Genomic DNA, 27,217 nt, shown 5'->3' on the forward strand with positions numbered 1-27,217 from the left:
TCAATAGGCAGTTAGATGTATGGGTGAAAAGCTCAGAAAGAATGATGTGGGCTGAAGATAGAAATATGGGGATCATCAGTATGAAGAAAATAATGAAAGTCAGTGGAGTAGGTGAGAATGTCCAGGGAGAAAATGTATATTAAGAGACATAGGACTAAGTTCTACATGCAAATATTTAAATGGCAGACTATGGTAGCGTCACCTGCAAAGAAGTGTAGAAGGAAAGTCCAAAGAGAAAGAGGAAAACAAGTAGAGTCAACAAATGAGGGCAGCAGAAAATAATACATTCTGCAAACCTGATTATTGATAGCTAATATTCATTAGAGTCCTGGGATGTGCTAGGCATTAAATATGCCAAACTACTTTATGTAGAATATTTTATTTAATTATCACAGTAATTCTGAAAGGCATTATTAGTAACTCCCTTTTATAAAGGAAACTGAATAGGAATAAAGTAATTAGTCGAAGATCACAAAGTAATAGATGATGGAGACAGATTTGACCACAGGAACTCTAATTCTAGAGCCAGAACTCTTAACTATGTTTTATAAAACTGAGAATTCTAAACAGACCTAAATATTTTAAAAAATACAGCCTTATGATCTATTAAATATGCTTATCTATAAAAGAAAATGTTTGTGATTAAGTAAAGCTCATGCTACAAAATATTTTGTAAAATAGAATCCCAATTAGATATAATTGAATGAAATGATCAAGATTGCCTAGAATAAAGAGTGGAACTTGGGACTTGCAAAACTAGTAACAGTAATATTCTTACAAAATGTTAAATGTAGCAACTTTGGATGTGATTATGGACCATTTAAAAAAAAAATTTAGCTGGAGTGCAGAGGTGCAGTCTCAGCTCACTGCAGCCTCCGTTTCCCAGGTTCAAATGATTGTCGTGCCTCAGCCTCTTGAGTAGCTGGGATTACCGGCATGTGCCACCATGCCCAGCTAGTTTTGTATTTTTAGCAAAGATAGGGTTTTGCCATGTTGGCTAGGCTGATCTTGAACTCCTGACCTCAAGTGATGGACCTGCCTCGGCCCCCTAAAAAGCTGGGATTATAGGCGTGAGCCACCATGCCTCTCCATGGCTCATTTTTATTTGTACTTTATTGTATTTCCAAAATTTCCTGAAATTTATATTTATTATTTTTATATTTATTATTAATTTTATAATTTTGTAATTATGTTTTATAATTCTAAAATTATGTTTTATAATTATAATTTATAATTAATTGTATAATTTATATTTAATTTATAATTTATATTTATTGTTTTTATAATTAAAAAATTAGATATAATTTTAAAATTCCCACTCAAATCCTGGGGGAGTTAAATGAGGTTTTATATATATGGAGTGCATGACAAGGTATTTTGTACCTATTAGATGATAAATACAGTAGCATTGATGGTTTGATATAATATTGTCACATTATATGCTTTAAACATGAATAAAAGTAACTCCAAAAATGTGTGAAAGCCAAACACAAAGCATTTGTATATTGCTATATGCCCATGATATATATATTAAACCCCTATAATGTATATATTAAGTATGTATATTTAATTCTACAGCTAAAATGCTTAATCAAAAAATTAGAACATATTTGTTGAAAAGTAATATCGCATGTTTTATACTCTTAACCCATGTATATTTTTAGTGAGGGGAAAAGATGCAGACAGATGCATTTATTTAAGCAAATTAGAAAGCTTAATTATGTTAAATAAAATATTCCATTTTCATTCATATTTAATAGATGAAATATTTATTGTATTTAACATAGACTTGATTGCAGTGACCTTTTCACAAGGTGGATTCCAAGTTATGGAACCAATATTTCTGTTGGAGAAGGTTAGGGTTATATCCAGTATTACTGTCATTATTTTTTAAGTGGCGGAGGCAACCATTCTTCCTGAGCAACCTGCTATGAAGGCCAAGCATGCATGAACAGAGTTTAGTGCCATAATCAAATAAAACTTACACTGAAGGTTATCTCACATGAATTTAATGATATGCATAATTGTTATTCTACTGCATGATAATTAGGCATGAATGTAAGCAGTTCTTATAAATGATAGCAATTTGTAGGATTTTTGCACAGTCAAACCAAGCAAGAGAAGAATGAGTCTGGCAAAATAATGGATAATCTTAAAAGGTGAGAGTCTAAAATGGAGCCTGTACTCCTCAGCACACCATTTCTTAATCCATTGGATTCTCAAAATTATCTCATCCTGGGGGAAGGAAGTAAGGCAAAGGAGGATTGAGGAGAAAAAGAGTCTAGAAAAGGAGAACATTAATGTTATTAGTTGTTATAGGTCACATTGTGTGCCGGTAATAAAAGATATGCTGAAGTTCTAACTGCTAGTACTGTAGACCATGACCTTATTTGGAAATAAGTTGTTGTTCATGTAATTAGGGAAAATGACATCATTCTGAAGTAGGTAAACTCCTAATCCAATATGACTGGTGTCCTTATAGTAAGAGAGTCATGTGAAGACAGAGGTGCAGGGAGAACACCATGTGCAGACGAAGGTAGAAAGTGGAGTTATCTTGCCACAAGCCAAGGAATGCCCGGGGCTACGAGAAACTGGGAGAGGCAAAGAAAGATCCTCCCTTAGAGGCTTCAGAGGCAGCATGGTCTCCAGCACTTTAATTTTGGAGGACTTTTTGTCTCCAGAACTGTGAGAGGGTAAATTTCTGCTTTTCTAAGCCACCAGTTTATGGCACTTTATTACAATAACCCTAGGACACTAATACGCGGTTTTGCAAGTTTCCTCCTCCACTCTGATTCTGGAAAAACGGGTATTTTATAAATGAACAAATATCTGTTGAGTGCCTTCTGCTTGCCTAGGATTCCTTTCGATACAGGAGTTAAGTGCTGCTGACAAGAAAAATATGGTCCCTGTCCTCAAGGGGTTTATAGTCTATGACTTCCGTGTTCTTATCCCCATGGCACTTTTTATTGTCTTAAAACATAAATTTCAATTTTGTTATAATCATTTTTGCTGTGTCGGTCTCCTCCACAAAATAGTGAAACCTTAAGGGCAGGTGCATAATCAGTTCTAAAAATAATGCTTACTGAATGAAAAAGAAAGAATGAATGAATTCAGTTTGAGGATGAAAGAAGAAATACATTATTTAATGGAGAAACACGGCTAATGGAAGGGTTGTATGTATGCATCTGTACATGTTTTATTTTTCTAAATAAGAGCATTTTTCACATTAAAAATAAGAACATATTTGAAACATTTTAACTACATATGCTACTGTGCTGCTGTTTCTATTTCTATCTTCCTGTAAGTTAGCAAAGTATTTTATTTTCTTTGGTAATATTGTAGACTTGTTGCCTTCAAATATTACCAGATTTCATAAGTTGTTTATTTTCATGTACAATTTATAACACCTTTTAACTTTTTATGACCCATTTTATTTTATGGATCCATAAAAACCAACACATTTTTTTAAAAAAGAGTACATGTAACGAGCACGATAGTTTGAAAGTTCTGTGTCAATGTATGTGAACTTTTAAAGATGATACTCCAGGTAGCAACTGGAGGCTTATAAACAGGAATATCATGAAAGATAAATTCATCATAAATTACCTTTCCAAATCTCATGTATGTGAATTTAGAAAATCAAATTTTAAAATAAAATATAATTATTTACTATTCTTAAACTGTGGTATCTTTGATGTATTAAGTCTTTCAGGAAACCAGCCATGTCTTTGTCATCTTTGAAATGCCCCTTTTTCTCCATCTCTCCGCCTTTCTCCCATCTTTCATCCCCAACTCTTTGAAAGTACCTAGGGCGTTGTATTACTTATGTTTCCTTCCCAAAATAGTAAGTGGAAATGATGCCATCCTATATGTTTTTTTGTGCTATAAAGGAGTTCAGAAAACAATAATTTTATTTTTCTTGTACCTCACAGAGATAATACACAAACACACAAACTTAATGATACTTTTTCCTTCTTTTTTGGATTATGCTAGGTATGTGCTAATAAGTATATTCTTTGTTGATACAATTTTCTGAATGCAGCTAGGTTTTAGTCTATATTCATTCCATAAAAAAGTATTTTAATCCTGTGTATGCCTATAGCTGCAGTAGAAATGAGTACCAATTATTATGCCATTGTACTTTTTCACTATCTCTGAATTTAAAAAAATAAATAAATAAATACTCTTTGGGAATTGTACTGCCCCCTGGTGTTGAATGGAATAATAAAATAGAACCTTTAAATAAGTTTACTAATACGTATTATTCATTAATAAATGCAAATTTTGACACAAACTCTGCAAAAACGATAATTCAACAAAAAGTGTGCATCCACAACTTAGTAATCTGATATTACAGTGATCATTAGGCCTATCTTAGAAATGGAAAGACAGAGAAAGAAAGATAAACCACAGGAAAGGGACCACAGACTTGAGAAAAATAAGGATTCCAGCTCCTCACAATTGCAAAAGTGAAGAAACTTTATGTAACCTCAGTTTAGAAAGCCAGTTCCTTCACGGAGGGTTAATGGTAAGCTTCAGACAATGACAGCAAAACAAAACTTTACAATGTTTCTCAAACTAACAGAATTTGGTTTTAGTGTATTTGATTTTATTTCTGAGAAGTCTTATACCCTAAAGTAGATTTTCAATACATACATCCTCAATTTATTCAGTTCTGCTGAGAAGATGCTTCTTTCCTTTCTCATATGTTTACAGAGATTTTTAGAGTTATGTACTGTGGTAGATAGTAGTTTGTGAGTGCTTCATTTTTATCTCTGAGTTTTATCTTGTGTGCTTTAGGATATAATAATCCACAGTTGATGTCTCATACTGAGTGCTACTTAGAGGCAATCTAGGTGATTCTGAACATAGAATTTTAGAATAACAGTGACCTTACAGATCATCTTATCTAATTCTTAAATGATGCTGGATTAAATCTTCACATTTTATATAATGAAGAAATTCAATTATTTCACAATAATATTATAATTCTTCTTTTGAAAATGTAAAGACAGGACACCATGGCTCACGCCTGTAGTCCGAACACTTAGGGAGGCTGAGGCAGGTGGATGACTTGAGCCCAGGAGTTCGAGACCAGCCTGGGAATCATGGCAAAACCCCATCTCTACAAAAAAAAAAAAAAAAATTAGCTGGGCATAGTGGCATGCCCCTGTAAACCCCACTACTCAGGAGGCTGAGGTGGGAGGATCACTTTAACCCGGGAGATGGAGCCGACAGTGAATCAAAATCCTGCCACTGCACTACAGCCTGGGCAACAGAGTGAGACCCTGTCTCGAAAAGAAAAAAAAAAAAAGTCTAACAATGACAACAGAGCTTCTATCTGCCAACTTTTCCCCCCAGATATCCCTTTCCTCTGTCTCATACCCATATCAGTTTTACCCTATTTTAACAAATGCCTTTTTAGATAGAGAGATTCTTGGGTGTTAAGGGATAACTGGGTGAGAAGAAATGTCTGGCAAAATTCTGCTACTGCATTTCCAAATCAATTGAGAAAATAAATCTAAGGATGTGCACAGACTTCACTGCACTCACAGAATTGGTGTTTGTGCACTGTTAATTAAATAAACATTAAATAGAGTGAATGCTTGCCGTAGTTAGGGATGTCTTTGCAAAAAGCCCCCTAGCTGTTCAGGGATAAATAATGTAGGAGTACCAGAGGAGTTTATGTGTTGCTGTCCTTGCTATGGAATCTCAATGTTTCAGAGTCAACACAATGTTTTATGCAAGTCAGATCCCCAGGCAACACTTGGTCCTCAAGTTTGCTGACTTTTCAAGTAGAAGGAGAAGAAATAGTACATAATTTCAAATGAAGAATACTTATTGAGCTAAGAATTGTTTTTCTACTAGCTTAGCACCATATGCTTCTAGAGTTATATTGTCAACAATTCTTGGCACTTGTGTATTTGGCTATTTATTTAATGTTGAGGCTGAAAACAGGGTGACATCAGCAAAAGACAGAGAATAGAATAAAATAGAAAATAGAAGTCCCAGCAAGACAGTTTGCAGTCTGTCACTATTCAAGATAAGAGAAATAGTGGGCATTAACGTTATTGAGGAGCCCAGTCTCAACATATAACTCATACATTAAATATTTAATTCATTACCTCAGCTAAATTATTGGGTTGAAAGCTGGAGATACTGGCCACAGCAAAGTCAAACAATAATGTCAAGATGCCAGGATAACATGCAACTAAATGAAATTGCAGGCTTTTGTGAGACCTCCTTTATGAGAAAGGCAGGCGTAACCAGGCTCTTTAGTGGAGACACACCAGAAAGCATAAGTAGACTATCCCCTTTGGACCCTTGGGGGGACAGGAAGTATAGATTGGGTGCAAGTTCACTGGGTCTGAGCAAGGGTAGGATGAAATGAAAGAGTTTTCCGTAGGGGTGATGAGAAGCGGAGCAGCTTTGAAGGATGAGTAGGAAGGTGAGAGATAATAGACACCAAAGAGTTCTCCAACAAATTGACAAAGTGAAAAAAATAAGATGATAAAGATGAGAAAATACAACAGAATGAGCTCCAGTAGCTTTTTGTTTGTTTGTTTGTTTGTTTACTGCATGCTGGCTGCTTCTCTCAGTGCTGAATGGGCACAGCCTAGGCTGTACACTTAGCTGTTGAGTCTCAGGTGTGACCTGCATTGGGTAGGAAGATGAAGAGTGAGTGCAGTGGGTGACACTTAAGTCTAAAGGCCTGTAGCAATTTCTTATTTTATCACTGGACGTCTGAATAGCAATATGTAGAAAAGTCTCAAGATCATTTAAAACAACTGCCTTCTCCCTTTCTCTTTAGTTTTTCTAGGGTAAGTTAATTATTCTAAGATGGCATGTGAAATATTTTGATACTGGAAGAGGGCTAATTTTATACTAGACAACCCTGAAATTTATAACAATTGGTACCAAAATACTAGTCATTGAGGAATATGATGGTATAATCATGAGCTAAAAAGAGGCTCTGATAGTGTGAATGAATAGTATTTATGCAACCACTAGTCTAGCTATGTCTGGGAAATAAAAATACTATCCAAGCCTTATGAGTCAGAGCACTGTGGCTTGAGAAGACTGTCTTTAAAAACTTTCTCTAGTGTCTGATTTTCAAATGATTTTTTTTTGTTTTAACTTCAATTTTTAAACTTAATATATAAAGGCAATGGAAACATTTATGTATATACTCATATTTTAGTTAGAAATACTCCAAACGTTTTGACATAGGCTTAGAAAACACAGTTTCCTTAATTCTGTAGAAGGCTGCAAAGTAAACATTCAATTACACATAAAGCTTTTTTTAGTTCCCCCAAAATGGTTTATGGATGTGAGATATCAACTGTTAAACAGTCAGAGGCAAATACTAAGATTAGAAATTATATTTTTAAAATTCTGGTTTTAAGATATATTCAGTCTAGCATCTTCTAAACATTTTACCTCTTAATTTTATTATACTATCTACTCGGCTGGGTTACAGTAAGTTAATCTAGGCTTACATGTACAAATCTCTGTAATACCTTTTATGTGATAGAAGAATTACATCTGGCCTGCCCAGCCAGAAATGATAAAAACAGAATTTCAGATCTCCATGAGCTGGTTTATCATCTAATGGATAATTAAGATCTATATAGTGAAACATAAGAATAAAACAACTTTGCAAATAAAAATAAAATAAATCCTTGTATATAAATTTTAGGGAAATGTAAATTGAGTAACTGATTCAGAACTTTTCTGAAAGAATAAAATCCTTTAGCCAATAGTTGAGGATAATGATGGATGTTAATTTTGTTGAATACTTTCAAAGTATTCTTGGTAAGGTCAAAGGAATGAATTAAAAATATAGGAAAAGTTGGGGGTAAGTTCGATGGTGGATGATCCTTAAAGTATATTTTGATTATTTTGGAAAATGTTTTTGGAAAAAATAACTTTGGGCCAAGCGTGAGGGGATGTTGTAGCAGATCTCTAAATTTATGGAAAATATTAAATACCAGGTAGACTAGAATTTGATTCAATGAAGAATTAGTAATATTTAACACAATTGCCAGAGGGTCACATGTGTATTAATGTGAGTATACATAACATTTGAGAATTCATGTTCAATGTAAAATCACAATACTAAAAAATATATATGCATGCATCCAACAGAATTCTGTGTCTAATCTCCCTAAATCAACCACAGTTTCAATGGTAGCCAAATCCATTTTCTATCCCTGATCTATTTCTAGTATACTTTCGTAGATCTAATTAACTTTCTTTCTCTCTCTCTTTTTTTTTTTTTTTTTTTTTTTTTTGAGATGAAGTCTTACTCTGTCGCCCAGGCTGGAGTGCAGTGGTGTGATCTCGGCTCGCTGCAACCTCCGCCACCCGGGTTCAAGCGATTCTCCTGCCTCAGCCTCCCAAGCAGCTGGGACTACAGGCATTTGTCACCACATCCGGCTAATTTTTGTATTTTTTAAGTAGAGATGGGCTTTCGCCATATTGACCAAGCTGGTCTTGAACTCCTGACCCCATGATCCGCCCCCCTCAGCCTCCCAAAGTGCTGGGATTACAGGCGTGAGCCACCACATCCGGCCGATCTAATTAACTTTCATTAGAATAAAGTGCAAAAAGTAAGAGGCTTGTAGGAGAGTCCATTGAAGATCTTATTATTCACTCCCACTTTTTCTGTGGGATAGAAACTTAATCAGTCTGTTTTTATTTAACCCATTTCTACTATTCCTTCTGTGTGAGTCACAGCCATACCAAGGTAAGGCTATCTAGTATTTCTGAGAATTTCTATTACCTCATTGCTAATTCATGAAGAGTTTTAGAACATTTCTCAGAATTTCCAAAGTTTGAATTCCTGACAATTATTCTAATAATTTTGGCTCTTATAACCATCTCTTAGGTAATTTAGGATCAAAGAAGTTAATAGGAAAACACTGCTTTGTAAATTATACATTTTATAAATGTTATTAACCATAATAACAGCTGTAATAATAATTTAATATTATAATACACTGACATTAAATTGGCATACAATTGCTAGGTGCAACTCCAGGTATGAATATATTTAAGTAAGCATGATCTTTGAAATCTGAATTGACGAAACAGTTAAATTATGAGGTAATTTTTCCATTACAAAAAGATTGTTTGCAAAATAGTCACAATGAGATATTTTTAAAGTTTTAATAATACATTAAAATATGACTTGAAATATGTAATTTGATTTAAAAATTTTTGATTATGTTTATAATGTGATATTGGTTAGCTTCTGTATACATATGACACATGCTTTTGTTAAAGTGACTCTTCAAAAAGTTCCCTTTTAACAAGCTACATTTAACTTGCTTCAGCCAGGACTTGAAAAAAAAAAAAAATAAAGATGTTCCTAAACATCTATTTTCCAATTACATAGGCAACTAGTGCTGTTTAGCCAAATGTTCTTAAGCGCCCTGCCAAGTTTTACAATACAGTTTTTCTGCTGGCAGCATAACATTTTGTTTGCAAGTCCTTTCCATAAAGGTGGACAGATTCATGAAAGCTTTCCGCAGAACATGAGGCACTGTGCCATGTGAATATAGCCTAAATGACGAGTCTCATTCCATTTCTGTCTCTAACTAACATTTGAGAATTCATGTTCTCTATGTTTCTATATTATTTCTATATATTTCTCTCTCTCTCTTTCTCTCTCTCTATATATATTTCATGTTTCCTTTATTTAACTGACCTTTTCTGAGTTCTTTAACTTATCTTGAATGCTGTTTTCTCATCTATATGCATAATCTGGACTTACTGATCTCTAAAGATCTTTCTGATCCTAACATTCTGAGCATCAAAAATAACATTTGAGTTATATATGAACGAGGAATTCTAGCCAGAATTCCAAAATATCAACATTCATTTATGCTTCCATCCATCCATCTATTGATTCATTAAATATTTATTGGGTATCTGCTATGGGTTAAGTACTTCTAAATGCTATAAATATAGTAATGAACAAAACAGAGTTCCTGCCCTCATAGAGCTTACATTCTAAATGAAGATATAATATGGCAGCTGGTGATAAGTGATAAAAAATATATAATGTTTTGAAATGGTGATACTCAAAGTGCGATACACAGGCCAATGCTAGCCTGTTACTGGTGCACAAGATAAATCCATAAATTGATAATCAGTGCTTTGAAACTTTTATAGCAATGTTCAAAGACAAGTAAGGTGGCCCCTGTGGCCAGATCTGAGTAAGTGAAACATCCTAGGAGATGATGTCAGAAAAGCAGCAGATAGATGGTGTAAGGGCCTTGCAGTAGGTCTAGATAAGGACTTTTAATTTTATTCTGATTGATATGAGAAACCATTGGAGATATTTGAGCAAAGAAGATTAATGATCTGATTTATAGGTTAAAAGATGTAAAATTGTTTTATATCTGGTATAAAATATACTCGAGGAAGACAAGAAGAAAAGCAGGGACATCAGCTGGAAAGACATGGCAATATTCAAATAGGGACTCTTGTGACTTGAAATAAAGATAACCAGGTGGAGCTGATAGATATTCTGAAGAAAGAGCTGATGGATTTGCATATGGTTTTATGGCTTTTATAACTGGGTTATGGAAAGAGAGAATAATTGACTGACTAGACTTTTGCCTGAGTTAGTGAAAGGGTTGCCATTTATTAAAATGAGATTGGAGGCTGAAGGAAATTGGAGGGAAGGAGTGGATAAACTTTTAGAAATGTTGTTCTATTTTTAAAAAACAAAAAAATCTATCTTAAAAGTTGTACTGTTGGAACAGCCTTTCTACATGCACTCACTTGATTGAAGCCTATTTGTATTTCTAAGAAGTGTTATTTTTAGAAACTTGCACCTATTTCTTTACACAGAGTGGAATAAAAAATGAGAAAGGAATGGGTCACAAATGGAGGGAACCAGGGAGCCAAGTTTCTTCATTAATAAAATGGCTGGTACTCATTGAGATTGTACTATAAAATTCTTTTAATGTGTTCTAAATACCAAATGACTATCACCCATAACATCTGTCATGGACTTCTAATATCATGCATGTCTATTAAGAGTACAACGCTGTAGTTCTAAATTTATAAAAGGTAATGTGTCTTCAGCACAAGTATTTCATCTTGTTTATGGACATTTTTTACTTGATGGAAATATACTATTATTGAACCTTAATAATTCAAAACAAGTAGTTATAGATATTAGTTAACTAATGCTGTGCTTCTAAATGGGAACTACTCATGAAATTAGTACTGATTTTAACTCCTGACTCTTCTACTAGTTAATCCTCTGGTTATATTATTTATATAACCAGATAAAAAATTTTACTTTCTGAGTCTCAACTTCCTCATCTATAAAAAAGATAATAATAATATGTGCTTAATATGATTGCTATTCCATGGCAATGCATGTATAAAGCACTTAGAACAATTTCTGGCACCACTAATATACAGATAAGAAGAATAACTAATAGTAATAATAATATCATTTAACATTATAAAATCACAGTAATATAATTTAAAATATGAGATCAGAAGAGATAAATTATTAGTAAAATAGAAACAATATTACACAATTTTGTATATCAAATTGCATGAGCTAGAAAAGAACCTAGAGCATACACAGAAATTATGACATTAACTTAAATACTCCCCTCCACACACACGGACACACACACAGACACACACACACACTCATGTTTCCTAGTCTATTCAGGTGGGAAACTGGTTTGTTTTTGAACTTTATAGATGAGTAGATCAGTCTTACACTCAACTTTGAAAGGAATATATTCTTTTTTACTTTTATTTTAGATATTTTAAAATAAAGTTTCTCAACTGTTTACATGAAAAGTAAATTAATGTTTTCATCTAAAATAATGTTCTATTAAAGTTGCAAAATTATCAAAAGCGTTGATAGTAATTTGGTTAGCATACACATTCCTATAAAGAAATGGCATATTATAGAATGCCTGTCTATTTAGCCTTTCCTAAAATAAAAAAAAATCATTTTTAAAAATAAAATATATTTTTATATACATATTTTTATATATTTTTATTTTATATATTTAAATGTAAATACCTACAATTACTATAAATTTAGAAATGACAGATAGGACAAATATATATGATATGTATATATATCTATATATAAATATGTATAGTAACATTACCCAAAAATCTATTGATCAGAGAAAACCATTTGCAATATATTGTTGTTTTTACTTCCCAGCTAATATTCGTATGTATATATGCATACATATAAACCCATATATTCTTAAAAAGTATCTTTGCAAAGAATTGATTGTATTAAGGGTTATTATTTTATTTTAGTTTACTTTTTGAAGCCAGAACGATAAAAAATGATGCAGCTGCATGGATCTTGTTTCTCAAACAGTTAATACATTCTATAACCAGATTCTATAGTCATTATTTGACTTGCATTAGGTCTTCTTTATAAGTCATAATCAGGTGTTAAATGCATCTGAAAAAAATGAACATCTACAAAGATTGTAACAAGTAATTGATTCTATTTTATCCTGGCAAATAATATCAGTAGAAACTTGAATTCTATAAAAAAAAGATACTTATTTATATAATTTATCATCAAGTACGTATTATTTTTGTGTCAGGAATTGAAAATGAGTCATGTGCAGAAAAGGCATGCTTCAAATTTTAAAAATTGATCAGATTTGTGCTGTGGCAGGATTAAAAACAGAAGTTAGTATGTTTTCTTTTTCACCTGTATCTCTATGTAAGCAGTAAGTGATTTAGTTTAAAATTATATTGACCTGATAGAAAATATGTTTTGCCCATGGGAAGCTTGTCAGCTACAAAATATATAATTTAGGCCCTCAGAAATTCACATTAGTTTAAAAATAACTATGCAAGTATTCTATGATTTAAAACCTACTATTGAAAAAATTTTTCTTGTTATTAGTCATATATAAGGAAAATAATCATCAATTGTTCTCTACTTTTTAAAAAATTGAACCTGATGCTATAGAACTTCTATTATTGTTAGTGTGATATGAGATATTTTTAGTACTGAGTGGTATATTTTTGATACCTTTATTGCCAAATTATCTTAGATAAAATAAATTAAGGAACTTTGTAATGCATTTTTGTGTTATCACTATAACATAAAAATGCAAATATTGTATACTAGCAAATATCATATCCCTATGTGTGTGGATATGCATGCGCGTGTGTGTGTGTTAGATTTAAATATTGCTCTTAAATGTCGAAGACTTTTCTGAGTTCATCTCTAATACTTAAAAAATTGCTAAATATCACCTTGGCTCTTCTTTAGGTGTCATAGTGAATAATGTGAATTCCATTAAAAGGTTGGACTTTTACTTTCAATCTCTTATCATAGATTTTGTATTATAACATGCTACTCTGTTATAATAAAGCCCACGAATAGGATATCAGATTTTTAAATCCAAAGATTCATTAAACTTTCCGGGAAAACATTCCAAATTAAGTGACTGTCCATGTGACGTCTGAAGTCCCATTTACTTACCTATAGGAGCATGAAGTGAGTAGCGAATTTGGTAGTAATATTAGCTATTAACTATAATATCAAATTTCTGAATTAAATAAAATGAAAAAAGACTAAAAGCAATACCCATGATATGTTCAATCATATAGTTATTAAGGAATTTAGAATAGGAACTTAATTGAAAATCAGCCTGAAATGGAATAGTTTTCAATAATGTGTGTATCCGGTCTGTGTCAGAGCAACTTTTCCTTATCCTTTTAGACAAGTGAATGAGGACCTAGGAAAAGAAATACTGAAAGACATACACTAACGTGGCTAACTGAATAAAGCATTTGTAAAGTATCCTAGTCCTTTTTCTGTTGCTATAACTGAATGCCTGAGACTGGGTAATTTATAAAAAAAAAAAAAAGAATTGTGTTTCTTGTAATTCTGGAGGCTAGAAAGTTCAAGATTGAGGAGTTGCATCTGGTGAGGGTTTTCTTCTCGGTGGAGACTGTCTGAAGGGTCCTGAGGCAGCAGAGGGTATCACATGGCAAGAAGGCTACAGAATGCCAAACTGGCTTTTTAACATACCCACTCTCATGATAACCCATTAATCCATTAATTCAAACATGCATTAATCGTGAATGGGTTTATCCATTCATGAGAGCAGAACCCTCATAACTCAATCCCTTCTTAAAAGCTGCACCTCTTGATACTGCTCTATTGGGGATTAAGTTTTAACCTATTTTGGAGGGGGCAAACATTCACACCATAGCAGAAAAAATTATTTATATTTATTAGCAGCTTAATTAAATTTGTATACTATTATTATTTCTAAAAATTCTACAGAGGATTTATCTTAGAATGTAAAATGTTATAAATCTGTGATATAGATTGTAATTGTTATTCCTTTTACAGATAACCCAGAGCCCCATGTATTGTTTTCCAGTAACCATTTGTTGAATAAATGTATGACAGAACAAATAAACGAATGACAGATATTTCTCTAGTGGTGGCTGTCTCCTTATCAGACATCCAATTACAGTTAGTACTTGAAAGTGTGTTGTTTACTCTGTTGATACTTTCTTTCAGTGCTCAGCAAGAGGAGTGCTTATACACTGTTGGTGGGAATATAAATTTGTTTAACCATTTTGTAAGACAGTGTGTTGATTCCTCAAAGACCTAAAACAGAAATACCATTTGATCCAGCAATCACATTACTGGGTATATACCCAGAGGAATATAAATCATTCTGGTATAAAGACACATGCTTGTGTATGTTCACTGCAGTGCTGTTCACAATAGCAAATACATGGAATCAACCTAAATGCCCATTAATAATAGACTGCATAAAGAAAAAAATACATATACACAATGGAATGCTATGCAGCTACAAAAAAGAACAAGATCATGTCCTTGGCAGAGACGTGGATGGAGCTGGAGACCGTTATCTCTAGCATACTAACACAGGAACAGAAAACCAAGTACTGCACGTTCTCACGTATAAGTGGCAGCAAAATGATGAGAACACATGGACACACGGAGGGGAACAGTGCACACTGGGGCCTATCGGTGGGTGAGAGTGGGAGGAAAGAGAGGATCAGAAAAGATAACTAATGTGTACTAAGCTTAAAACCTGGATGATGAAATAATCTGTACAACAAACCCCCATGACACAAGTTTACCTATGTAAAAAACCTGCATATGTGCCCTGGAACTTAAAATAAAAGTTAAAAAAAAAAGGAAAGTTGATTGTGACTGTACTTGCAAGTATGATTATGTTGTAAAAATAACAACCAACTACTCATCTAAATGTTTTAGAGAGACCAACTCACTGGAGATTATAGAATCTAGTTTCTAGAATAATAGAATTTGGGTACCAAAAAAACAATTTATAATAAATTGTAATAATATATTTTATAATCTAGTCTATATTAGTATCAGGTGGGTGTTTTTTCTTTTTTATCCAAGAGAATAATGTGACTATGAATTGGGTTTTAAAATATCCCAGTAAACTTTATTAGAAGGTGATCTTGGATTAGGCTTTATATGTAAATCATCTGAAGATAACAGTAAAGACTGTCAGTCAAAAATGTTGTTTGCCACACTCCTCCTTCTCACCCCAAATCTAACATTCACAGACTTTTCTTTTAATTTTAAAAGGGTCATTAATTTAGACACAACTTTACCAAGAATGAGCAAGTTTGGATGGATAACTTGAAACAGTGGAGTGAACCACAGCTTCTGTTTACAATTATGCAAGCTCATCACTGCACACATACTCATGTACTAGGGAACAGATGGGGATAAAATGCAGTGCATATTGTGATGTCCAGGTCATGTGCCCTTCATGGAGTTTGTTCCACTTAAAAGAGTGCCACCCTAGTGCATTTGCACAAAGGTACCTATTGCCCAAGAGTAGCCCTGGGTTGGAGAATGCTTTGAAGGAAGACAGACCTTAAAAACAAGAATGGGGTGACAATAGTACAATGTTTCACTGTTGCTATTTCTCAATTTTGCCCATTACTAGTGTAAGTTGATTGAATATCTACCCTAGAAAGTGCCTATTGCATATTATTAGTCAAGTAAACATTAGCTGATGAAAGGCATGGAAAAGGAAGTCTCACTCTGAAACCAATGCAAGAGAAAGGCTATAGTCCATTTCTTATTGTGTACGTCTTTATCAATGCTTAAGAAATAAACCTTCATATGTGAGCATAGCATCATATTAGGAACATCTAGTCTAATTCCTTCTTGTAAATTTTTCTAACAGGAAAAATATCCCACACACTGCCACTTTAATTACAGTGAATGGCAAAGGTCTCACAGTGATAAGGCATCACAATCAGGCTGTTTTTTATTAGACATGAGGGGATGGTTGAAGGCATGATAATCTAGGGAAGAAAGATGTTTGCTAATGTTTACATACTTAGCTCCCACTGGCATTGTACCAGCTTGGAGGTTTGCACTGTTCCTCTTAATCTGAGAAAGTGCATCCAGATTCACAGCAAGACCTCAAGGAGAGCCAGATGATGGGGCAGATGGCAGATGACTAATTTGGCAAGCCTTGATGAGTGGAAATTGTTTGTTTTAATTGCTTGTCAAGTCCAGTACCTACACTAAAGTTAAGGACCTAGCACTTTCACACAAAATGAAATACTACAAAGTAAATAAGAAGGACTTCATATGAGAGAGGGATAAAGAGGGCAGGGAGAGAATAGTGGCAAAATGTGGTAAAGGGAATATTACATTTCTGACAATTGTATTTCTGTGATCTTATCATTTCATCCAAGTATGTATAGATAACAGAAATATAATTTCTAAATCCATAAAGCCTTTCTATTTTTTCTATTTTCAACGTAGAAATGTTGTGAAATAAAAGTTAAGAAAAAATATTTGAAGACAGGAAAACAATAAAGAATAAGAATATACATATCTGCAGTTATGTTAGTTGATATTTGATATGATGCATTAAAAATCATTTGCCATGTTTAAATTTTACCAAGCTCATCTTTGAAATACGAAGTATAAAAATTTACAAAGATAAATGTTTATATTGGGAAGACTAGATCAAGGCAGACTACTCAAAAACCGTGTTATTCATAGAAGACAATAATTTATAATTTTGATATATATCAGGTTTTTTAGTTTTCAGTTATGAGGTTATTTTCCCTCACACTATATAGTAGCTGCACTTAAAGACTATTGCAAGTCAACAAAAGAGGTAAAGTACAGATCAATTCAATTTTAGATAGATCAGCAGATAGGAGTATATATAATATATTGATTGACCTTTCATCTGTCTGTGGTATAGAATACCTATGTCTTCCATAGGTGCAAATCTATTAGTAAAGGTCTACAATGCCAAAGGTTCTTTCCATTTGGTTCAAGGATTGTTTATAAAGTGTTTAGTAGGTCAGGCACGGTGGCTCACGCCTGTAATCCCAGCACTTTGGAAGGCCGAGGCGGGCGGATCACGAGGTCAGGAAACTATCCTGGCTAACACGGTGAAACCCCGTCTCTACTAAAAGTACAAAACAAATTAGCCAGGCGTGGTGGAAGGCACCTGTAGTCCCAGCTACTCGGGAGGCTGAAGCAGGAGAATGGCATGAACCAGGGAGGCGGAGCTTGCAGTGAGCCTAGATCACGCCACTGCGCTCCAGCCTGGGCGACAGAGCGAGCGTCTCAAAAAAAAAAAAAAAAAAGAAAAAAAAGAAAAGAAAAGAAAAAAAGTGTTTATCACTTTGGGAGTCAATAAAACGGTGGTGGAAGATAAAGATTGAGATAATACACAATAGGAATTTTTTGTAAAGGGATACCAATTTTTACACTGAAAACTATTTTATTTCTAGTTTTATGTAATGAAAATTATGAAACACATTTCCTATTTGCTATTAGTTTTTTCTTTAATACATTTAATTATGTAGAATATGAAATTTCTGAAATACAAATTTGTTTTAATTTTTAAACTCGTTTGGCCCTAATCACATCTGATAAAGATATTTTAAAACATTGATACATATTTTTTATATTAAAAAATACCAGTACAAATGAATAAAAGCAATAAAATCCAGGAGTATACTAACAGAGTAATGCATGGTCATTGTATATGATTCATTCAAGAATATAAGTATGGTTTAATAATTACAATTTATCAATAATTTACCCTAATAAGATTTTTAAAAAGTCTCAAAACTGTGAAAAAGTGTATGATAAATTGCAATATTCAAGTCTGAAATAAATCCCTAGTTTTGAAGTAAAAGTAGAATTCTAGAATACAAAACATGATGAAATGTAGACTGAGTTAAGGGAAGAATTTCCATGAGGGTTAGATAAAAGACAGGAATGACTACTAGCCATCAATTGAAAAAAATTATCCTAGAAATGTGTTCATAACAATTAAGCTGGATTTACCAATAACACTCAGCACAAAACCTTACTTTGTAGATAGTGAAACCAAGACTCAAAGTGATGAAGTGATTTGCTCAAGTTCGTTCAGTTTTTAAAAGTGGAGGAACCCATGTTTGATTCTGGCTCCATTCTAGTTCTCTTTTATTTTCTTAATTTGTTAGAAGTTTTTTGTAGGGAAAGGGTGTCACTTTGTTGCCTCGGCTGGTATCCTGACCTCAAGCAATCCTCTGGCCTCAGCCTACAAAAGTGTTGGGATTTCAGGCGCAAGCCACCACACCTGGCCTTCCTTTATATATATTCTTTACCTTTTTTTTTTTTTCATTCTAGTTCTCAGTGTCTCTGAAGTCCATATATTTCTTTAACAAATGTTTACTGAACATCTATGCCTGTTTACTGATGTTTACTGAGCATCTGCTATATGCCTGCTTTCCAAGGTGCTGAGCAGACAAAGGGCCTATCTCTTATGAGGCTTGCATTCTAATGTGGAGACATATAATAAAAAGCTAAACATGCAGATGTACGGTGTAAATTCACATAGCAAAACTAAACAAAAACAAACCAAAAAAAACCCACCAAAATGAAAAGAAAGCAGAACACAATGTATGGGAACCTGATGTCTTTTTTAGATAAGGTGGTCAGAAAAGCCTGTTTTGAAAAGGTGACATTTGAGTAAATTATTAAATACAAGTTCTTATAGGCTATAAGAACTTTGGATTTTATAGTCAGTGCAATTAGAAGCCAAGGGATGTTCTCAGTAGGGGAGTGACATGAACAATTCACATTTTTGAAAAAAAAATTCTGGTCTCTGTATGGAGAAAGAATAAACATGAATGCGTTTCTCAGGGTTCCCCAGAGAAACAGAACCAAAAATATTTAAGTTACTGGCAAAAGAGCAAACACAAAGAAAGGACTTTACCTTCTCTCCCAAGGAAGGAGATAGTGCATTTGGGGTTGTAAGAACAATAGTTGTATCATGTTAGGTGGAAGTAAGACGTGTTATTTTCTTTATTTGGAGATTAAGTACAGATTAAGAAGTTGTGTATTTGTGCCAAGTTAACAAGGGGTGGGCTTATGATAGTTAATTTTCTATGCCAATTTGTCTGGGCCATGGAATGCACAGATAGCATATATATATAAGAATATATACACACATATGTATGCTATACATAGCACACACACACAGATTTATTTAAAATGTGCTATATAGTCTTGGCTCACACAATTATGGAGGCTGAGAAGTCTCACAATCTGCCATCTACAAGCTAGAGACCCCAAAAACCTAGTGGTATAGTTTAAAGGCCTGAGAGTTAGAGTGCCAATGGTATAGATTCCAGTTTGGATATGAAGGCTTAAGAACCAAAAGTGCCAAGGACTGGAGATCTATGTCTCAGTTCAAGCAGTCAGGCAGAGAGAAAATTCTATTTTCCTCTGCCTTTTTATTCTATCCATGCCTGTAACAGATTGGATAATACTCACCCACACTGGGGAGGGTCATGTGCTCTACTCAGTACACCAATTCAATGCTAGTCTTTTCTGAAAACTCTCTTATGGATACACTCAGAAATAATGTTTAGTCAGCATTCTGGGCATCCTGTGGCCCAATCAAGTGACAGATAAAATTAACCATCACAAGCCCATCCCTTGTCAGCATAACACCCATATGCATCTCCTTAATCTGTACTTAGTCTCCAAATAAAGACAATAAAAGGTAATTATTTCATATAACATGATACAACTATTATGCCTACAACCCAAAATGCACTAACTTTGTACCCAGAAGAGAAGGTGAAGTCTTTTTTGATGTTTGCTTTTCTCCTTGATATCCTGTAACTTAAATACCATGGTGTAAAATTAACAATACTTAAATATTATGACATAAAGTAATACATCTTATGTTTCATGATGAGGAAATAAGAGAGGAAAAGAAATAGACACACCCACACACAAAATGTATTCATAACACAATAAGGAATAAATAGTTATGGCAATTACGAACTCATGTCTATCAGTGGTCACATGATCATAGCTGGTATTTACAACTACCTTTCTCTACTATTCATTTCATACTCCCTTTGCCTTCAGCAAGCACCTCAGTTGGTTATGGTGCTTTACCTGTTGAGGTGACCCAAACATTCATTCCAAAATACCTTGGACCATACTAGTCCTGCTTTGACTGGGTAGTTGTAGTTTTCCATTGAATTTCATCACAGCACATGGTAATATTAAGAGACGCCTAGAGGAATGTTCTGTATTAGAGACATACTCTTCCTTATTACCTCCACTGTGGAGTAGTAATATTGATAGAATCTGCTACTATCCTTAGTAGTCAGGAACAATTATCCCAGCCAGCTTAGCAATTCCCTTCTTTGCCTGTTGATTCAGAGGAATGAGGAGCCCAAAGTGGCTGCACGCCAGTCACTTCCAATTCAATGGAATAACTGCTGTGTCTCCTGGTAGAGTACAATGTTTGGAAACCTGGTACCTATTTAAATAGGGTGGTCAGAGAAAGCTTTTCTGAGAGAATGACATTTGAGAAAAAATGAATACAGATTCTTACAAGCTATAATAAAGAATTTGGATTTTACAGTAAGTTTAATGAGAAGCCAAAGGGTGTTTTTAGTGACATGAATGATTTATATTTTAAAAAATATTATTCTCTTCTCTAGGTTGATAATGAATTAATGGGGACAAATAGGAAATCCTGGACATTAGTTAGGAGGCTGCTGTGTAAGTCCAGGGAAGAGATAGCAGTGTTTTGGATTCAATGACTATAGCAGTGGAAGTGACAAGTTTGGACCCACTTAGGGATGTATTTTGAACATAGACATAACAGAACTTGCCATCTCTGCATAACTATAATAGCATTCGTTAATAGTCACTGAAAATAGATGCTGCTTCTTATGTGGTCTTTAATATTTTGTATTTTGATGTTTACTACAATGCTAGATTTTTTAATGCCCAACAATATGCATTAATCCAAAGTGCATTTATTAACATTTCTGAAAAGGAAAGTACTTATTGGTGTTAAATCAGGAAAAGAATTTTTTATCAAGTTACCATATTTTAAGTAGGAAGCCTCTGAATTATGCACACACAATATATACATTACTTAAATATACTGCTCACTGCTTTCCTTGCTATGTGCCTTGTAAAACTACAGAAGCCCTTACAAAACAACTTGGAAATTTTTATCAGTAATTATTTTTTCATGATATTGGGAGAAGACTAGATGCCAAATAAATAATTATTCATTTCTTAATTGATAAACTGATATTTTGCAATAGGCATTTGATTTAAGAGTTAGGTAATTCTCTCTTTTTTTTTTTTTTAAATTCCCGTCATCTTTTCTTTGTAAGCAAATAGGGTGCTGGTTTCATAGCCAGAACAAGCTTGGAGGCAATAATTAATTTTCAGTTTTAATATAGATATTGTTAAGTTTTCTTTATTTTACTTTTAATATATTTTCCCAATGAATTAAATTAATACACTGTTAACCAACCTTTTTATGTTGCTACCAACTTTTTTATCTTTTACCGAATGAGGATTATATGGTTCACACACTGTTGTATATAAATCTTAAGAAAAAATAAAAAGCCTGTGTTTGTAAGTATAGCTACATTTGTAACAGAATCAATACTAAATAGAATAATTGAGGATTTTATTAGGACCTCACATATAGCTTTACTCCTGGAGTTACATTTGGAATGAAAATTTTAGGAAGCACATGTACATTTTGGATTTTTGATGCTTGAACTCTTGTAGGCTTACAGTTTAAGGACCTTATAATAGTATTGACGAAAGGGGCTGAGTTTTGTTAAACTTGTTTTGACTACTGAAGACAATTTTTCAATTGTGTTTTGATAAACAGCTTTGTGAAATCGATGAAACTTGATGGTTTAAGCATTGTCTTGCATACATTGCTTGATTGTAAAATCAATTGACAAATGAAAATTGTGAGTTACTCAGTGGAGGCTCCACAAAGACAACTACAAATGATTTCTATGAACCTATCCAAACCAGTTCTTTAAAAATCAAGTGTGTCTTTCAAGATAAAATTTATGATGAATATACTGTGGATTCTAGATACTTTGAATCAAACATAAATGAAAGCCTCACTGAGACAAAAATATCTACTAAATTGAACAGCACGTAGTAAAAAAACTGCAAAGACTAGAATGTTTGGCAAATAGAGTATTGTGATTAATCTAATTTTCTGTTTTTTGGAGCATCTTTTTTTGTCAAAAAATATTTCTAAACATATTTATTCAAATTTTCCATTTTAAGAAGGTATATACAAAACTTACCTGATCATTTGTTGAGCAATAGCAATTTTTTTTAGTTGAGGGCCATTTTCTGAGTATGAGTTATAATTGTTCTGGTATCAATTAAATGAATCATTTCAATGTAGGGTAGCATATGTTCATTATAAGAAGTTTAAACAAAATCCTAAGTATTTATACTATACAAATATTTAAATGATGAATTTTAAATATTAAAATGACAGTGAGAACTTATCATGAATTTATAACTATCCAGATTCAGGTAATATTGTATAATATTATATTGGGTCTAATATTGTATACCTTTTTATATATGTAGAATGGGAATTGTGTAAAACTACCTAGGTATTGCAGTTATAGTAATAGATGCATCTCTCAAAGGTTGTTTATGCTTCTATAGAAAAGGTCAGAATATACCAAATATTTTGAAAATATTTTCATTTAGATTATTACATATTGATTTTTTATATTAATATTAAAGTATGAGTCTTATTTCCAATTGAGAGAAACTATACAGCATAAATTATACATAGGTTGCAATGTGTTATTGGATATACTTTAGAAATGGTGCAGCAAATTTATTAATGGATGCTTATATTACCCCCATAATTAGTTGTATTAAAATATGTTCATCCTCATTGGAATTTGAAATAATTAAAATGTGTATTTCATAAACTCATATAATAATACCGTTTCTCAGCAGTCGTAAGTTTATAAAGATTTTGTATAAATTTACTGACAGCAATAAAATAAGGATCATGGATTAAGGTTTTTCCAAAAGGACCTTTAATATATAATGAAAAATATCTTGGACTTTGATCTTGATTTGTAAGGAATATGCACATCAATTAATTTTTCTTGTTCTCCTGCTTATGTTGAATATCATTTCTTGGGTGCTTGTTTTAATAATAAGAGAACATTCCACAGAGCCAATAAAATGTTGTTATGATTAGGAATGATTTTGTAATTTCATTATATAGTTAGCAAATTCAGTCAAACCAAGCACAATAGTTAAAATTACTCAAAGTCCAAAGCATATAACACAACTAGAATTTAATCCTTTCTGTATGTAACATTTTAGAAGGCGGGGCCAATGTTCATCATCATCTTGATGGTATTGATAATATGACAATGTAAAATATCTATTGCTTGAAAATCCTACTTCCTTTTAGCTCAGTTCTCAGCCATCTCTAAGATGTGTCACTCATTCTTATGGTCCAAGATGATGGCTCATGTTTTAGCCATGACATCTGCATTTCTGGCATCAGGCTGGAAGAAATTATGAAGCAACCAGGCAAAGTCAGGCTTCAACCATGTTTGAAATCAAGTTCTGGGAAGGTGTCGTGCAACATGTCAGAACTTAGTTCATTGGCCAAACTTACCTCTAAGGGAAGGAGAGAAATATAATCTTTATTTTGGGTGACCACGTGTCCAGCTAAAAATTGTGCAGTCTATTACAATGAAGGAAGAGGAAAATGGATATTAAAGATTTTAGAGGTCTTTACCATAGCATCCATCCGTATCACTCTACAAAATCTGCATTATCAAAGGCAATAAATGAATTCCAGCATGGTGTATAAGGGGCTTGGAGGGAGCAATGGAAGAGTAGCATGGAGGTTATAAGCTGATAGGACCCTGGAGAGAGAGGAAGTGATTTTTTAACATTTATTTAATATGGGATTTAGAGACAAATAGTCTAAAGATTGTTTTAGTGCTACTCTAACAACATACCACAGAGTAGGTGGCTTAAAACAATAGCGATTTATTCTCTCGCTGTTCCGGAGGTTAGAAATTCAAAACCAAGGTGACAGCAGGCTCATTCTCCCTCTGAAACTCCAAGTAGAATTCTTCCTTGCCACCCCCTAACTTCTGGTGGTGGCCATCAATCTTTGGCATTCCTTGGCTTATACTTATATGGCTCTACTCTTTGCCTTTCTGGTCACGGGGCTTTCTTCCCTGATTGTCTTTGTGTGCCCATGGTATTTTCCTCTTCTTATAGCAGGGCTGTCCAACTTTGAGCTTCCCTGGTCCACATTGAAAAAAGAATTGTTTTGGGTTGCACGTAAATACGCTAACACTAACCATAGCTGATTCAAAAAAATATACTGTGGGTTTTTAAAAAATATGTATTTATTTATGAGATGGAGTCTCGCTCTGTCACCCAGGCTGGAGTGCAGTGGCGCGATCTTGGCTCACTGCAAACTCCGCCTCCCGGGTTCACGCCATTCTCGTGCCTCAGCCTTCCGAGTAGCTGGGACTACAGGTGCCCGCCACCACGCCCGGCTAATTTTTTGTATTTTTAGTAGAGATGGAGTTTCTCCGTGTTGGCCAGGATGGTCTCGATCTCCTGACCTCGTGATCCGCCCGCCTCGGCCTCCTAAAGTACTGGGATTACAGGCATGAGCCACTTAGCCCAGCAAAAAATATAATGTTTTAAGAAAGTTTATGAATTTGTGTTGGGTCGCATTCAAAGCTATCCTGGGCTGCATGTGGCCTGATAGCTTCAGGTTGAACAAGCTTTATTATCATTATGTTGAATTAGGGAACACCCAAATGACCTCATCTTAATTTGATTTACATCTAGGAAGACCCTGTTTCTAAATAAGGTCACATTCTAGGTAATGGGAATTAGGACTTCAACTTATCTTTTAGGGACACATAATTTAGCTGGTAACAGAGTACTTCCAGAGAATACACTGTTTGGGGAACTTTAGAAATCCAGACTTTAAAAGTTTGGGCTTTGTTTTTTTAATGAATTTCCACTGTGGTTACAGACATACACTATTTTTCAAGATTTTTGGATTAAGATTTTTGTTATTTTTGATGTGCTCATAGGCAAAAACAGGCTTTAAGGTGGTCTCAATTATCAGACTATACTCATCTAGATGTTTTCCTTCCTCTACAGGAATTCATCCCTTTGAAAACAACAACAGACATCATGACATCTTTTTTACTTCTGTGTATATAAGACATGAGTCTTTTATATATATATTACATGAGGTAATATATACCTTATATATATTATATAAGGTAATATGTTACCTTATATATATTATAATATATAAGGTAATATGTTACCATATATAATACCATATATAATACATCACTAAGCCATGTTCGTAGTGTGTTTGCAGTCTCCACTTTGTATCTTGCCTTAAATTCAGCGTTTCTTATGTAACTTACCTGAAGAAAACTCATTTCCAAACCATTTTCTTTAACTTTACATACCATTGTTAACAGATTTATAATATATATTTTTAGTCTACTTAAGATTAGAGTCAGTACATTGAGTGGTGAAGATAGTGCTCTGGGAGGTATATAAACCATAAGAATAGTATCTAAAAGTCTGGCTTCTGGAAGTCACACACAGTTTTGTTTTGTTTTGTTTTGTTTTTTTGAGACAGAGTCTCAGTCTGTTGCCCAGGCTAGAGTGCAGTGGCATGATCTCGGCTCACTGCAACCTCCACCTCCCAGATTCAAGCAATTCTCCTGCCTCAGTCTTCCAAATATCTGGGATTACAGGCATGAGCCACCATGCCCAGCTAATTTTTGTATTTTTAATAGAGACAGGGTTTCTTCATTTGGCTAGGTTGGGAACTCCTGACCTCAGGTAATCCACCTGCCTTGGTCTCCCAAAGTGCTGGTATTACAGGTATGAACCACCATGCCCAGCCACAAAATTAAAAAGCAAACAAAAACAAAACAAAACAAAAAAACTTGTGTAAACTTATGTGTTCACATAGGAACAGAACCTGGCAGACAGATTATTTGTTATCAGTCCATTATACCTCAGAAACTCATGAATATATACAGTGATATTTCAGTTGATAACAATAAAAATTGTATTTTTTACATATCTTGCTTGTAGTATATGTTTACAAATATTTCAATTTAGACCTAAAGACAGAAAGACCATTCAACCTATCAATCCCATTACTGGGTATATACCTAAAGGAATATAAATCATTTTATTATAAAGACATATGCACGTGTATGCTCATTGCAGCACTATTCCCAATAGAAAAGACATGGAATCAACCTAAATGCCCATCTATAGTAGACTGGATAAATAAAATCTGGTACGTATATACCACAGAATACTATGCAACCATAAAAAAGAATGAAATCATGTCCTTTGGAGAGACATGAATGGAGCTAGAAGCTATTATCCTTAGCAAACTAAAGCAGGAACGGACAACCAAATACTGAAAATTCTCACTTATAAGTGGGAGCTAAATGATGAGAACACATAGACACATAGAGGAGAAAAACATACCCTGGGGCCTATCGGAGAATGGAAGATGGGAGGAAGGAGAGGATCAGGAAAAATAACTAATGAGTTCTAGGATTAATAGCTGGGTGATGAAATAATCTGTATGAATAACCCCCATGCCACAGGTTTACCTATGTAAACAAGCCTGCACATGTACCCCTTAACTTAAAATAAAAGTTAAAAAAATAATAAAAAAGCATGTTTGAGGTCTTGTAGGTACAAGTTTATTTAGTAAAAAATTTACTCAGCTGGAACAGCTTATACAATAACTATGTTTTT

General features: G+C 33.7%; 1 protein-coding gene across 1 annotated transcript in view; it reads left to right on the forward strand.

Annotated features, from left to right (window-relative positions):
* ERBB4 (erb-b2 receptor tyrosine kinase 4) overlaps positions 1-27,217 on the forward strand; it is a 1,169,376-nt gene that overhangs the window by 402,497 nt on the left and 739,662 nt on the right. The window lies entirely within an intron of this gene.

The sequence above is a fragment of the Colobus angolensis genome, unplaced genomic scaffold, assembly GCF_000951035.1.
Source record: "Colobus angolensis palliatus isolate OR3802 unplaced genomic scaffold, Cang.pa_1.0 Scaffold95, whole genome shotgun sequence".
Taxonomy (NCBI): Eukaryota; Metazoa; Chordata; class Mammalia; order Primates; family Cercopithecidae; genus Colobus; species Colobus angolensis.